General features: G+C 53.1%; 1 protein-coding gene across 1 annotated transcript in view; it reads right to left on the bottom strand.

Annotated features, from left to right (window-relative positions):
• Positions 1-14,520, bottom strand: part of MMS22L (MMS22 like, DNA repair protein) — a 534,885-nt gene that overhangs the window by 307,470 nt on the left and 212,895 nt on the right. The window lies entirely within an intron of this gene.

Raw genomic sequence — 14,520 nt, 5'->3', positions numbered from 1 at the left:
AACTGGGGTGGCGAAGTGAGCTAAAGAACGATGATGGATTAACCCCAGATCTGTGACTGGGGGGGAAGAGGAAGGGGAGTGTCTGAAAAGTTTCAGCGCTCCGTCCATCATCTCCTTGTGTTTGCCATACAGGAGCTTATTCAATAGCGAAAACACAATAATACCGAGAAGGATTCATAGTTATTTTTAAGAGGTCTGTTGCTCGTATTTACAGTTTATGAACTAGGATTAATAAAATGGAGCAAAACATAATTCGGAAAATGCACCTTGCAGAGATGCAAAGGGCCTAGCCATATTAACTGGTAGACTTGAAACATTATGCTAGTACAAGCCTGCTTATAGCCAACAACCACAAATTTCTGAAGAGGACACCAAAGACTACAATTTGAGCGGGTCTACGTTTTCAACTATTGCAATCTTTTAACTACAGTAACACTGAAGGTATGCTTCCAATGTGAGCCTTCAAGTTGAGTATTAAACCTGTGGGGGTTACTTCTTCATGGAGTGAGTTCAATATTCAACTACAATTCCTGCCTTCTAAGAAGTTTGTGGTTTGGCGCATGTGCCTGTACTGCCCTCAACCAAAATGTGTCTATTTACATAAGGCATTAAGGCAATGCAATAAAACTAACATACCAGTATTTGTACTTCATTATTTTCTGTATACTCAAGTTGGTCTCAACAGCGGTGCTATTTCCAAAGCAAAAGCAGGTTGAACAGCAGTTCAAGTATTTATGCTGAACAACACTGCGTGCAAATAATCGGCAAATGTTTGACCTACGTCAGTAAGATATTACATAGTGCAAGCTCTGCCCTTTTGGTCACTATTTCCAGAATTTTTAAATGCATCGAAAATATATATGCATTAATTAAAATACTGGAGAAAAAACAGAGAAAGCTGTGCCTGACAAAAGAGACAGAATTTTTTTCCCCATTTAAAAATGTATTCAAAAACCATCATCATGATAGACAATGGTATTACAATAAGGCTGAAATCAAATTTGATATTTTAGCATAAAAAGTCTGCAATATACAAACTAGTGATAGCAACATGACCAAAAAAAAAAGCCGGTGGTGCCAGATCGCAGAGGCGGTCTGGGCAAAACATTGAATCACTGAAGGAGCGCTAGAGACCGTGTGGGCCACGTGAAATCTACGACCGTTCTGGCTTGAGAATACCAACGACTCATACGTCTCAATGTCCAGACCTTTCTAGAGATCAAAAGGCAGCTGCGTGACAAAGGAATTAAATATTCTATGCTATTCCCAGCAAAACTGAGGGTTGAGATGGATGGGGAATAATGGTTCTTCGACACCCCAGAATCAGTAGCAGATTGGCTGGAGGGCTGGCGACCTGCGAAGGATCTCAATGCCGGGAAGGGTTGCAAAGAAACTGTCAAACCTCCGCACCAGGGAAGGCGGCAAGATGCACCAGGGACAGAGATCGAGGGTGTCTGTGTATATGGCTAAGCACTGAAAAACGCTTGACATCGCAGTGGAACTGAGACAAACCATGAACGATAAGTGGCTAAATTTGTGCTGGTTAGATGCATAAATGAACTTGGTTAGGGATGGTTTGCTGGGGTTAGAGACTGAGGAGCCGACCAAAGGCCTACCCCCCAATCTACTTTTCATTAGTTTACTTAGGGCGACAGGCACTCTGCATGGTTGGGTAAGTGGGCAGTTTGAATCCCAGAGTGCAGGGGAGCAGGGTGGGGGGTTGTGTGGTTACTTGTTATTGTTATGTTTAATTGTTACAGATTTATGTAGCAAACTAGAGGCACAGTAGGGAAGATGCTGGACACATTGGGACTAATAAGCACTGCTATATGGGGAAGTACACCTGCCCCCTTTTTCCCCTTGATGCTGCCCCGGAGATTTAGAGGGCTCATAAATACGTACTCTGGTGAATTGTGATATACAGTTATATGGGGACTGTGAATGAGAAGAGTTTCCGGCTATTGTCATGAAATGTAAATGGGCAAAGGATAAACTGAAGAGAGGAGTAGTGTTGTAGTTTATCAAGAGATATGCCCCTGAGCTAGTACTACATCAGGAAACCTACCAGATAGGTAATATGTGTAAAGCCCTGGGGCGCATGGGTTACCAACTAGTGGCACACTCAGAATTTACAACAGGTTCACGGGGAGATGGCATATTGAAAAGAAAGTCTTTCCCCATGACGATTGACCAGGTACATACAGACAACTGGGGAGATATGTAGCAGTGTCAGGGAGCTTGGAAGAAGTGCTCAATATAACTTTGGTGTACTTACAGCCAGGCCTACAGGAAACAGCTTTAAGGGACGTGGGGAAAGTGCTGTTGGCATTCCCTACAGGGAAGCTAGTGTGGGGGGGGGGGGCTTTAATTCCGTAATTTCGGGTAGCTTAGATAATCATCCACCCAGAACAATTAGCACACTAAAGGCAGTACTTCCACATTTTTTGGCTGCAATGGGACTAGTGGACATCTGGAGAGTTCATTACCCCAATGAATTAAATTTCACCTGTTATTCGGGGGCTCACAATAGATTCTCTCGCATCAACTACATCCTTACCCCTTCTGACCAGGTCGATATATTCAACAAATTAAGCACCTGGCGAGAGGCATTTCGGACCATTATCCAATATGGGTGCAGGTTGAGATGGGGCACAGTAGCAGTACTCGAGTAGTGCCTATAAATCCATGGCACCTTCGCAACCCAGGAATCAAAAAAAAGGTCACCCAAGAAATTGATTACTACTTTTTTAAAAAAAATGAAGGAACGGTAGAATCGTTGCGGACCCTCTGGGAGGCTTTCAAGACACGGGGGCATAAGGTATCGCAAATAGCAGGTGCTAAGAAGGAAAAGAATGCAGGGCTGTACCGATTAGACCAGGAGATATCACAGTTAAGAGAGTGAAGTCACTAGTCAGAGGGGGCTGGCCATTACACACACTATTAAACTTAAGCAATCCGAATACAGAGATGAAGCGAGAGAGATGGCAAAAATGTTAGACAGACACAAGCTGAGGCGCATCTATGAATTGGGGGATAAAGCCGGCAAATTGTTGGCCTGGCTCGATAATAGAGAAATGGCGAATCGACTGGTTACGGAGTTGGAGGGAAATACAGGGGGCATTCTCAGGGATCCGCAAGTAATTACTAAGAAATTCGCTAGGTACTATGAACAGCTTTATACATCCAAAGTTACTAGACAGGACAAAAAGGCGACAGAACTGCTGTTAGAAATAAAATTGCCAAAGTTAGCAGAAGAAGACAAAGTTTTGCTAGACAGTGACCTCGCCCAAGAGGAAATAGCATAAGCCCTCCGGACTCTTCAGTCTGGGAAGGCAATGGGCCCAAATGGGCTACCCAATGAGCTTTACAAATTGAAACCAGACAGAATAGCCCCATACCTTAAGTCCATGTATGAGGAGAGCCTGAAGAAGGGATGTCTCCCACAAAACCAGAGAATAGCCACACTGGTGGTTATTCATAAGGAGGGGAAACCCAAACATAAATGTTCTTCATATAGGCCCATCTCATTACTAAAAGTTGAAGTTAAAATACTGGCTAAGCTTTTAGCCACCAGATTGGCCAGTGTGTTTTCCGGGCTGGTCCATCCGGAGCAGTCTGGCTTTATGCCAGCCAGTACCACATCACTGAACTTGCGACAAATAGATGGGGTTATGGGTGGGTGGACACTTTGAGAGAGGATGCGGTGGTGGTATAACTAGTCGCCACCATGGCGTTCGATACTATAGACTGGCCGTACTTGTTTGCAGTTTTGGAGAGGCTGGGCTTTGGCTCTAGATTCATAAGTTGGGTGCGACTCCTATATTCAGAACTACTCACCCAGGTTCTGGTTAACAATAAAAAATCTACTGTTTTCCAACTTCACAGAGGGATGCGTCAGGGGTGTACCTTATCCCCATTACTGTTCGCATTAATGCTGGAGCCTTTGGCATGCTGGATCGGCAAGGTCCCTATAATTCGCGGATTGCGATGGGTAGAGGATTGGGAGGGTCGCATATGCCTCTATGCTAACGATATCTTGTTAGATTTGGCTTTGCCCGAGAGATCGTTGCATAGGGTCCTTAACATTTTTACAAACTTTGGCACCTATTCTGGGTACGCGATAAACTAGACAAAATCGGTGATATTCGTGCTGCATGGTGATTCTCCCGTCCTTCCCAGGGATTGTCAAGTGACAATAGCTAAGGATGGGTTCAAGTATTTAGGGTTGTATGTTACTAAAGAGCCTAAATTATTCTATACTACCAACCTGTTGACTGATAAGACGTGATGTGGAGCACTGGAAAGCGTTACCGCTCTCCTTACTGGGCAGAGTAGTACTATTCAAGATGATGTCATTACCATATTTTTTGTTTATCTTGCATAATTCGCCAGAAGTGGTTACAACGTCTTTCTTCAAGGCTGTGGAGAGCGCACAGAGAGAGCGCTGCTCTGGGGCAATAGTCCGCCGCAAATTTCAATTCCGAAATTGGTGCACAGCTGGCATGACGGGGGTATTGTGTTGCCTAATATTAAAAAATACTATTGGGCGGCTCAATTAGCTTCCATCCATTATTGTATCTATAGACCCCATAATGATCCAGGATATGCGATGGACAGGTGGCTTTTGCCAGGGAGTAATTACACGAGAGCATTGTATTCTAACCCGACCAAGTTAGAGTTGACAGGGCCTACACATCATGCATTCCAGGTGTGGCAAATGGTGCAGAAAAGTATGGGATGGGCAAAGACTAACACTGGACACCCCACTGTGGGATTCAGAACAGCTTGGATCCCTTTGGAGATCAAAGGGGTTTGCCAAATGGGACACCATAGGGATTCATGGGTTGGAGATCTCTGGAAAAAAGGAGAAGTGGTGACTTTTGAGATACAACAGCAAGAGTCCAAGATAGCGGAGAGCAAGAAGTTCAGGTATTTGCAGGTACAGCATGCATTTAAAGCGATGTTGCCTCGAATCGTGTCTTTGCCGGAGTCCTCGCCCCTTGAGGATAGGCTCCTGGATGGATATATGCAGCGCAAGGCAATTTAGCTGACCTATTCCAAACTGATTAATAACTCCCCATATCTACTTCTGCAGCTTCGTGCAAAGTGGAAGAGCAAGTTACTTACCTTTGTAATGATGTATCTGTAAGAAACATTAGTTAGTTAGATTCCTCACCTTAGAATATCCCCAGGCGTCAGGCTGGATCTGGAAAGATTTTTCGTCAGCAATACCCTTGCGCGTCGCTAGGCGTCGTCTGCGGCTCCGCGTCCGTCGTCGGCGTCATGATCGCCGGGATGACGTCGGAGTACTTAGACGCCGACCTCGCGCGCTGACGTCAGTTCTTGTAAATAGCTTTCCGCGCCAGGAACGCAGAGCCATGCAAGAGACCGACACTGGTGCCAAAAAATTCTAGGGCCCTGCGAGGGATGCTCTCAATCCTAGATATCGGTTCGCCGAACGGGGAGGATGGGTGGGTCGGTGAGGAATCTAACTAAATGTTTCTTACAGATACATCATTACCGAAGGTAAGTAACTTGTTCATCTGAAAGAAACACGTTAGTTAGATTCCTCAACTTAGAACAGATACCCCAGCAATACCAACCCCGGTGGAGGGTCTGCAAACCAAGATCACACCAGAAAGTCCTGGAGAACAGAACGGTCAAAGAAGTCATCTCTCCGGACTTGGCTGTCCAGGCAATAATGTTTGGCAAACGTGTGTAGCGAGGCCCACGTTGCTGCCTGACAAATGTCCTGCAAGGGGACTCCCCGGCCCAGGGCAGTGGTCGCCGCTGTGGCCCGAGTGGAATGGGCCCTCAGCCCTACAGGAGGGTCCTTTTTAGCTAAGGAGTAACAGGCCTTGATACACAAAACGACCCACCGAGAGATGGTTCGTTTGTGTACCGCCCGTCCATTCTAAGCGCCCACGTAGCCGACAAAGAGTTGGTCGTCCACCCGGAACTGCTTGGTGCGGTCCAGATAAAACGACAGCGCCCGTTTTGGGTCCAGGCGGTGGAGCCTCTCTTCCTCTTTCGAGGGATGTGGAGGCGGAAAGAAGGTGGGCAGTGTAACAGACTGCCTGATGTGAAAGGCAGTCACCACCTTAGGAAGAAAGGAAGGATGAGTCCTGAGAACAACTTTGTCCGGATGGACAGAAAGGAAAGGAGGTTTAGAAGAGAGAGCCTGGAGCTCACTCACCCTTCTAGCAGAAGTGATGGCTATCAGGAAAGCAGTCTTAAGCGTCAAGAGACGAAGAGGACAATTATGAAGTGGCTCAAGGGGGGCGTGGCTTGGAGCCGCGGATGGCGGCCGCTTAGACCGCGAGCTCCGCATCGTAGCCCTTTTTATACCCGGATTAAAGGCTGCCCGGGGGCCCCTGTGCAACTTAACTGGAGGCGGAGGGGACGGGGCTCCATCGGTGCTGCTCCGGAGACCTAAGGCGCCCGCTGAACGGAGCTTTACCGTGGGCGAATCTGGCTGGGTTGCGAGGCGGCGTGGAGACTAAGATGGCGGACGAGTAGCGAGGCGGAGACCCGGAGCTGCCCGGAACGGATAGGCGCTGGAGCTCAGCGCAGGAGACCGAGGGGCGGCGGATCGGAGCCCAGGGGGGGGCCGGAACTTGAGACCTGGTCCCCGGTCGCCGGGGGGTGCTGTGCCCCTTTTGCCCCGTGCCCGACTGGTGGCGAGGCCTTGCGGGAGGAGCTGAGCCCGAGGAAGGCTGTGAGAGACTGCGCCCGCGGGATGCCTGGAGACGCATGCGGGGGAGCTGGCCCCTGACGACGCCTGGAGCTCTGACGCCCTCCGGGCCTGCGGGGACCTGTGGCCCACCGGGGACTGCCCACTGCGCGCTGGAGGGGGCTGGGGGGCCCGGTGTAGCCCCGAGGCCGAAGACTTAGCGGAGCCCTGCCGGGGGTGAGTGAGGAGTGGGGCGCTGCACTGCTGTGGCCCCCGGCCGCGGGGGGTGCGTTTCCCCGGGACCCGGCTCCCGCGACTGGTGGCGCCTGACCTGCGCCGAGCTGGGGGACCGGGGGAGGCCTTATCAACGGGCGGACCTGCGGTGGGAACTGCAGTGAGGTGGCGGCGCGGTGCGGCAGAGACGGAGGGATTGGTGCCGGTGACGGGACCCCAGCAGGCGGAAGCGGCCGTAACTTGCAGGACCCCATGCGGGAGTGGAGACAGCTGCCAGGGGCGCCCGGCGGATTGGAGAACTTTGCGGTGGGTCCGTGAGAACAGGGGCCTCGGCGGGGGCGGTATCGGGGGCTTGCGCCTCGCCCCTGAAGTACGGAGCTGCCTGGGAGGGGTAACCGGGAGCCCACACGGCGAATTACATTCCCTGGCAAAGAGACACGGGGCGCCGACGAACGAGGGCGGGAGGACCCCCTCGAGGACTGCGCAGTGGAGGGAGAAAGCACCCCGCTGATTTGCCCTGCGTTGCCTGCTGCCTGTTGGGTCTGGAGAGGTGGGGACGATTTGGACCGAGGTGGCTCACGGGCCCGCGATAGATCGTGCGGGAGCAGTGGCGGCAGAGAACGGTGGGACTTAACTGGCGTCGGCGGCCCCCCCCCCCCCCCCCAGTGACAACTTCTGCTGGCTCTGCGGCTCCATAGACGTGGGAGACCTCCCCTCGGAGAGACGCAGTATGGGGAAGCCCAGGGCGAAGAAGGAGGGGGCGCAGCAGCAGTCAGACGGTGAGGTCTCAGGCCAGGGCGAGCCTGAGGACCATGGCCAGCTCCGAGACCAGCGCCTGCAACTCCAACTTGATAACATCCTGGCGGCAATCGTGGACACCAAAACAACGCTACAGCAGGACATAGCGCAGGCGGCGACGGGCCTCGGGCGCCTGAGGGCGGACCATGGCAAGCTGGTGGACAGAGTCTCGGAGGTGGAAAAGGAGCTCCAGGTGGTGAGTCCACTGCAATCCACTCTCCAGGCGACGATTTCGGAGGTCCTGGACCGTGTTGGGGCGCTGGAGAAGAGAGCGGAGGAGGCGGAAGGACGCAACCGCCGGAACAATGTCCGCGTTGTGGGGCTACCGGAGAAAACGGAGGGAGATGACATGGTGGCGTACCTAGAAGATTGGTTCCAGAGGGTGGTGGCTCCGGAGGGCCTGTCGTCCTTTTACTTGCTGGAGAGAGCCCACAGGGTGCCTGCTAGACCGCCTCAGCAGGGCCAACCCCCTCGCCCGGTGGTGGTGCGGCTATTACACTATAGGGACCGAGACCTTCTACTCCAGAGGACACGCATGCATGGCCCCTTCCAAGTGGGGAACAGCAAGGTCACTCTGTTCCCAGACTATACCTATGAAACCCAGCGGCGCCGCTCCACCTTCCTCGCAGTTAAAAGAGAATTCCGAGAGGAGGGCCTGCAGTACGCGCTGCTGTTCCCAGCCAAGCTGCGCATCATTGTGGATGGATCCTCGCATTTTTTTGAGACGCCTGATGACGCCTGGGCATGGCTGGAGCTCTACAGAGCAGGAAAGGGTGGTGCGGGGAACTCTGCACGAACCCCGGTGGGGGCCCTAAAGCGAAGGGGATTGCGGAGGCCCCGACGCAACAGAGGGAGCGCGAGAGGTCCGCTTTCGCAGGAGGCGGAGGCAGAACGGAAATATGCGCTGGACCCAGCACTGACGGGATCCCAGGGCCACCGCACACCAGGGCGGACGGACTCGGATACCGGCAGGGAGGGCTCTGCTGATGAGGGTTCGGAGTCAGACAGTGTACACCTGCCAGCGGTTACACCGGCCACGGCGGATGGCATGCTAGATGAGGCGTAGGACTGCTGCGGGACTTCCTCTTGTGGGTTATCCTGGCCTCGCTGGACTTTCCACTACAGGTTTGATGTGGGAGAGAGGGGGAAGGGCGGCGGGGAGAGGGAGGAAGCGGGTGCCCGTGCTGACACACTGGCCCGGGGAAGCCGACCGGACTGCGAGACTGGACATGGCACGAGTTCCTGGGATGGCGGGTTGCGATGGGTGATTGCTGCGCTGGGTGGGGGGGGGGGACGCACAGCAGGACAGCGGAAAACATGGTGCGTGTGGGGCGACCCTGGGCGTGCTAGGCTGTTAGGGGCTGGGCGGGATGCGGCGATTTGGAGGACTTAAGGCGGCTGCCCGCTGGTAACCGATCCCCCCCCTCGTTGCCCATAAGGCTTGCCCACAGTGTCTGCTGTCGGGTTTCGCAATTGTTTCACTGATACTATGGTTTGGATGGGAGCTAGATTGGTGTTACTAGGTCCTGTTCTTGGGAGGGTGGGGGTGTTGGGTTTGTTGGGGAATTGTTGGGGAGGGGTCCTCACTGGCGGCATAGCGGAGGAACGGTTTCGATTCAAAAGGATGCTATGGGAGAATGGCTGATTTAACAAATCTGAGATGTATAACCTGGAATGTGAGGGGACTTCATACTATGGTGAGGCGGCACAAGGTCCATGCTTATCTGATCCGCAGGGGAATCCAAATAGCACTGCTCCAAGAAACGCACCTGACCAAGGTAGAAGGGTTGGCGCTGCAGCGTAGATGGAGAGGGCAGGTTTTCAACACCACATATTCTACGTTTGCTAGGGGGGCGTTGATTTGGGTTAGGGCGGGTGTCCCGTTTCAGGTCACTAGGCAAGCGGTTGATCCTGAGGGTAGGTACGTGGCTGTGGAGGGGAAGCTCAGGGGGGGGGATATCGCCTTTTGCAGTGTATACGCGCCCAATGTTGACCAGTTGGGCTTTCTAGCGCAGTTGTCCGGTGCTTTGGCTTCCTACCTGGCGAGCCCACTGGTGATGGGAGGAGACTTTAATTCTGTTATGGATGTCTCTCTAGATAGATCTCATCCCCCCCCTGATCGACTCGCCGGTGCACCGCTTGACTAAAGGTAGGCTAGACTGGCAGGTGCGCTGGGGCCTGATAGACGCTTGGAGAGCGCAACACCCGAGAGACCGAGACTACTCGTACTTTTCTAGCATGCACGAACTACATGTACGCCTAGATGCGATATTGTGTTCTCCGACAGTAATGCCCGCTGTAGTACGCACTGAATATTTAACCAGAACGCTCTCCGATCACAATCCCCTCCTTATCAATATGGATTGGATGGCTGAGGTCTCGTGTGTTCCCACTTGGAAACTGAGGCCAGAAGCGCTGGACGACCAACTGTTCCAGGCCGCGCTGGAAGAGGGCATTACGCAGTACTTTGCGGAAAACGCGAACACAGCCGACACGAGGGCAACAGAATGGGACGCCTTTAAAGTCGTAATCAGGGGGCTCTGCATAGGGAAACACGTGGGTATACGAAAGACGCTTTTGGACGATTTGACCAAGGCGGACTCTGCTTTGCGGGAGGCAGAAAAGGAGAGACCCGGCCATCCTGAACTACAGGAAAGAGTCGCCGCAGCTAAAGAAGCGGTGGCGGTTGAGGTGGAACGTTTGCGCTGCTTTGATCATAGACGATACATGATGAGGGCACACGCGGAGGGAGATAAAGCGGGGTCCCTATTGGCTTGGTTAGCCGTCCCCACTAGAAGGAGTTCCCCTATCCTGGCTTTGGAGAGAGCGGAGGGAGAGTTGGTTTACACCCAAACGGAAGTCATGCAGTGCTTTCAGCGCTACTATGAGACGCTCTATAAGAGCAGACTAGAGGATGGGGACCCTGCCGGTGACACTTTCTTGGCTGAGGTCACGCTGCCGGGCCTGGATCGAGAGCAGGCTTTGGATTTGGGTAAGGACGTAGAACCGGGTGAAATACGAGCTGCCATCAAGCGCATGGCACTTAACAAGACGCCGGGGTTAGACGGGTTGCCCGTAGAATTTTATGGGAAATACGCTGACTTGCTGGTTTCAAGGCTCCAGGAGGTCTATAGGGAGGCCAGAAAGCTGGGACGGCTACCCCAATCGATGCGTGAAGCGCTGGTGATCCCGTTATTGAAGCCGGGTAGGGAGAGTGAGAATGTGGCCTCATATAGGCCTTTGTCGATGTTATCCACCGACTATAAAATATTGAGTAGTGTACTCGCGTCACGCTTACTACAACATATGCCCGCCCTGGTCCATGAGGACCAAACTGGTTTCATACCACAGCGCAACACGACTGCGAACATCCAGAGACTGGTGCAGGTGCTGGACGATGGTCACCCAGAAGCCCCGCAGCCTATGGTACTCTCGGTGGATATCGAGAAGGCTTTTGACAGCTTAGAATGGGGATATTTGTATAAGGTATTGCGAAGGTTCGGATTGGGGGAGGGCTACCTCCAATGGACAAAAGTATTATGTACTTCGGCAGTGGCAAGAGTGCGAGCGGGGTCCTTGGTCTCACCGAGATATCCAGTTGAGCGCCGGACGAGGCAGGGTTGCCCATTATCCCCGCTGCTCTTCGCTTTGGAGGTGGAGCCCCTTGCAGCTAGGTTCCGGACGGGCCGCTATTATGGGGGCTTAGGTGGCAGAGACGGGCGACAGTATATTTCGCTTTATGCTGACGACCTTTTGTTATTCCTCGAAGACGCTGGCGAAGCATTGACGGGGGCGGAGAGCTTACTATCGGAGTTTGGGGACGTATCAGGTTTACGAGTTAACTGGGCTAAGACGTGCCTGTTCCCGGTGCGACAGGGGGAGGCTAGGCCAGAGATGGCTCAAGTGGTCCGCTGGGAGCCCACCTGTCTGAAGTATCTAGGGGTACATATTTATCATAAGATGGCAGATATTTTGGAGGGGAATGTGGGCCGCGGCGTGCGGGCCTTGAAGGGGAGTATGGCCTTTTGGGCCACCCTCCCGTTATCAGTGACGGGCCGCATCTCCCTCCTGAAAATGGTGGCACTCCCTCGCTTCTTATACTTTTTTAGGACGCTTCCGGTGTGGATACCCAACTCCACGTTCCGGTTGCTGAAATCGATGGTGGTGTCTTTTCTGTGGGGCACGGGCAGGCGTAGAGTGGCGTACGCAACGCTTATACGGCCCAAGAGTGAAGGCGGGCTGGCGGTCCCTGACTTTGAGCTATATTACTTGGCGGCGCAATTGCAGGCCGTCACCCAAAATGTGGCAAGGGTGTTCCGCGGCCCAGAGGCCGGACGAGAGGGGGTACGCCACGCCACGTCCTTTCTTACATTACCCTGCAGCAGAGGATGGAAGCCCGGGACCTCCTCACGGAGGAGTTAACCTTTAGACTCTGATGTAATCGCTCCCAGAGACGGGCGGGGGTGGTACATCCGTACGCGCCGGAGATGCCCCTGGGGATGCGGACGGCGTTGCCACATGGGGGAGACTGGACGCAACTACAATTTGGGGAAGAAGCGGGTCTGCAGGTGATAGGAGACCTTTATGAAAATGGGGTCCTGTTGCCCTACCAGACTCTTCAGAAGCGGTTTGAACTGCCTAGGGGAGGCTTCCTGTTACATGCAGCGATTACCAGGGCGATGCAAGCACATTGGAGGGAGGGCCTGATGGAGCCTAAAACGTCGATGGCCTGCCAGTATGCTATGATGGCAGCAGGGACTGTTAAGGCGGTCACGTGCCTATATTCTAGAATGCTCCTTGAAAACCTTCAGCCGCTGGCTGAACTTCGGGGGAAATGGAAGGATGACCTGGGCAGGGCTATCCCTGAGACGACCTGGGCACAGTTGGTGAGACGGGCTTGGAAGAGCACGAGAAACGCAAGATTCCAACTGGTGCACTTCTACATACTTCACAGAGCATACCTGACGCCGGGAAAAATTCGGAAATATTTTAAAGTTGAGGAGGCCGCATGTCCCAGATGCCTGAGAACGGGGGTGGAACTGGCTCACATGCTGTGGTCTTGCCCAGTGCTGGGGCCTTACTGGTCAGAGGTGGAAGATACCCTGAATGAGGTAACAGAGAGGGGACTGGAGTTTGATATGGCCGCTAGCGTACTGCACTGGTTTCCGCACACGCCCAAAACCAAAATCACGAGCAAATTCGTAGACATGGGCCTTATTTTAGCGAAACGAGAAATCACGAAGCGGTGGAAGGCAACGGGGGGGCCCCACTAGCAAACGGTGGAAGGGGGAGTTTCTTAAATGGGCCACCAGCGAGGGGGCGCTGCGGTATCAATCGGCTCATAGACGCAACGACGACAAGGCGCTAGAGGCTGCAGGTGCGTGGGAGGTGCTAGTGCAGGCACTGCGAGATTATGTACCAGGCGCGGAGGAGGAAGACCGCCCTGGGGCTGAGGGAGTCCCACCGGAGCAAACTGGGCACATCACGTAAATTGACTCATTGGTATTCCTTGGGCTGTACGGCACTAGAGGACAGAGGTTGTCGCATGCGTTGGTGAGGAGGATTGAGGGAGGGGGAGGGAAGCTGGGAGGGGGAGGGAAGCTGGGAGTGTTGTTAGGGGTTAAGGGTAGAGTTTATTATGTAGATGTTTGGTTTTCTGCGCTGTATAATCCGGGAGGGAATTTTACGAACCTGTATTAGGGGGTTGTATAATGGGTGGGGAGGCGTGCGTTAATCTTGCAGACAGTATGGTGAAACAAATTGTGCAAGGTTTTCTATGTGAATGTGCAAAAACCAATAAACTATGTTTAAAAAAAAAAAATGAAGTGGCTCAAAGGGAGCGCACATCAGAAACGTCAAGACCAGATTCAAATCCCACTGAGACATTACGAAAGGAACAGGAGGAAACATGTGAGTAATGTCCTTAAAGAAGCGAGAAACGACAGGGGATTTGAAAAGAGAAGGCTGATCAGGAAGCCGTAAGAAAGCAGAAATAACAGAAAGGTAACCTTTAAGGGTGCCCAGAGCAGAGCCCTTCTGGGCCATGGAAAGCAGAAAGAGGAGAACCTCAGAAAGAGGGGCGGAAAGGGGATCCACAGCCTTTGCTGTGCACCATGCCACAAATTTGTTCCACCTGCAGGCGTATACCGATTTTGTGGAGGGACGGCTGGCTGCCAGAATAACATTACAGACTTCAGGAGGCAAGTCAAATGGCATCAACTGCCGCCGCTCAATCTCCACGCATGGAGGTGGAGGCTGGACAGGTTCGGGTGAAGGACCGTCCCCTGCTGCTGCGACAGAAGGTCCTCCTGAAGAGGCAGACGTATCGGGGGATCGACCGATAGACTGAGTAGCTCAGGATACCAGTATCTTCATGCCCAGTCCGGAGCCACCAAGATGACTTGGGCCCGGTCGCGCCTGATCTTCTTCAGCACTCTGGGCAGAAGTGGTATAGGCGGAAAGGCGTACAACAGACCGCAACTCCACTCGCGACGAAAGGCGTCCCCGAGCGAGTGCCGCCTTGGAAACTCCAACGCCTAGAACTGCTGACATTGTGCGTTCTCTTCGGTGGCGAATAGATCTAACCAAGGCTCTCCCCACTGCCGAGAGGCCTTGTGCCACGTCCGAGTTTAGATGCCATTTGTGATGCATCATGCACCGGCGGCTGAGTTCGTCTGCTCTGGCGTTCAGAGAGCCCGCCAGATGTTGAACCACCAGGGTGACGCCCGGATGTTCCAGCCATGTCCAGAGACGCAGAGCCTGACAAAGGGTCCACGACCCCAACCCGCCCTGTTTGTTGCAATACCACATGGCGG

This window comes from Triturus cristatus, chromosome 6 (assembly GCF_964204655.1).
Source record: "Triturus cristatus chromosome 6, aTriCri1.1, whole genome shotgun sequence".
In the NCBI taxonomy this organism is placed as follows: domain Eukaryota; kingdom Metazoa; phylum Chordata; class Amphibia; order Caudata; family Salamandridae; genus Triturus; species Triturus cristatus.
Note: the sequence above shows the minus strand (reverse complement) of the source record. Positions and strands in the feature narration are given on the sequence as shown.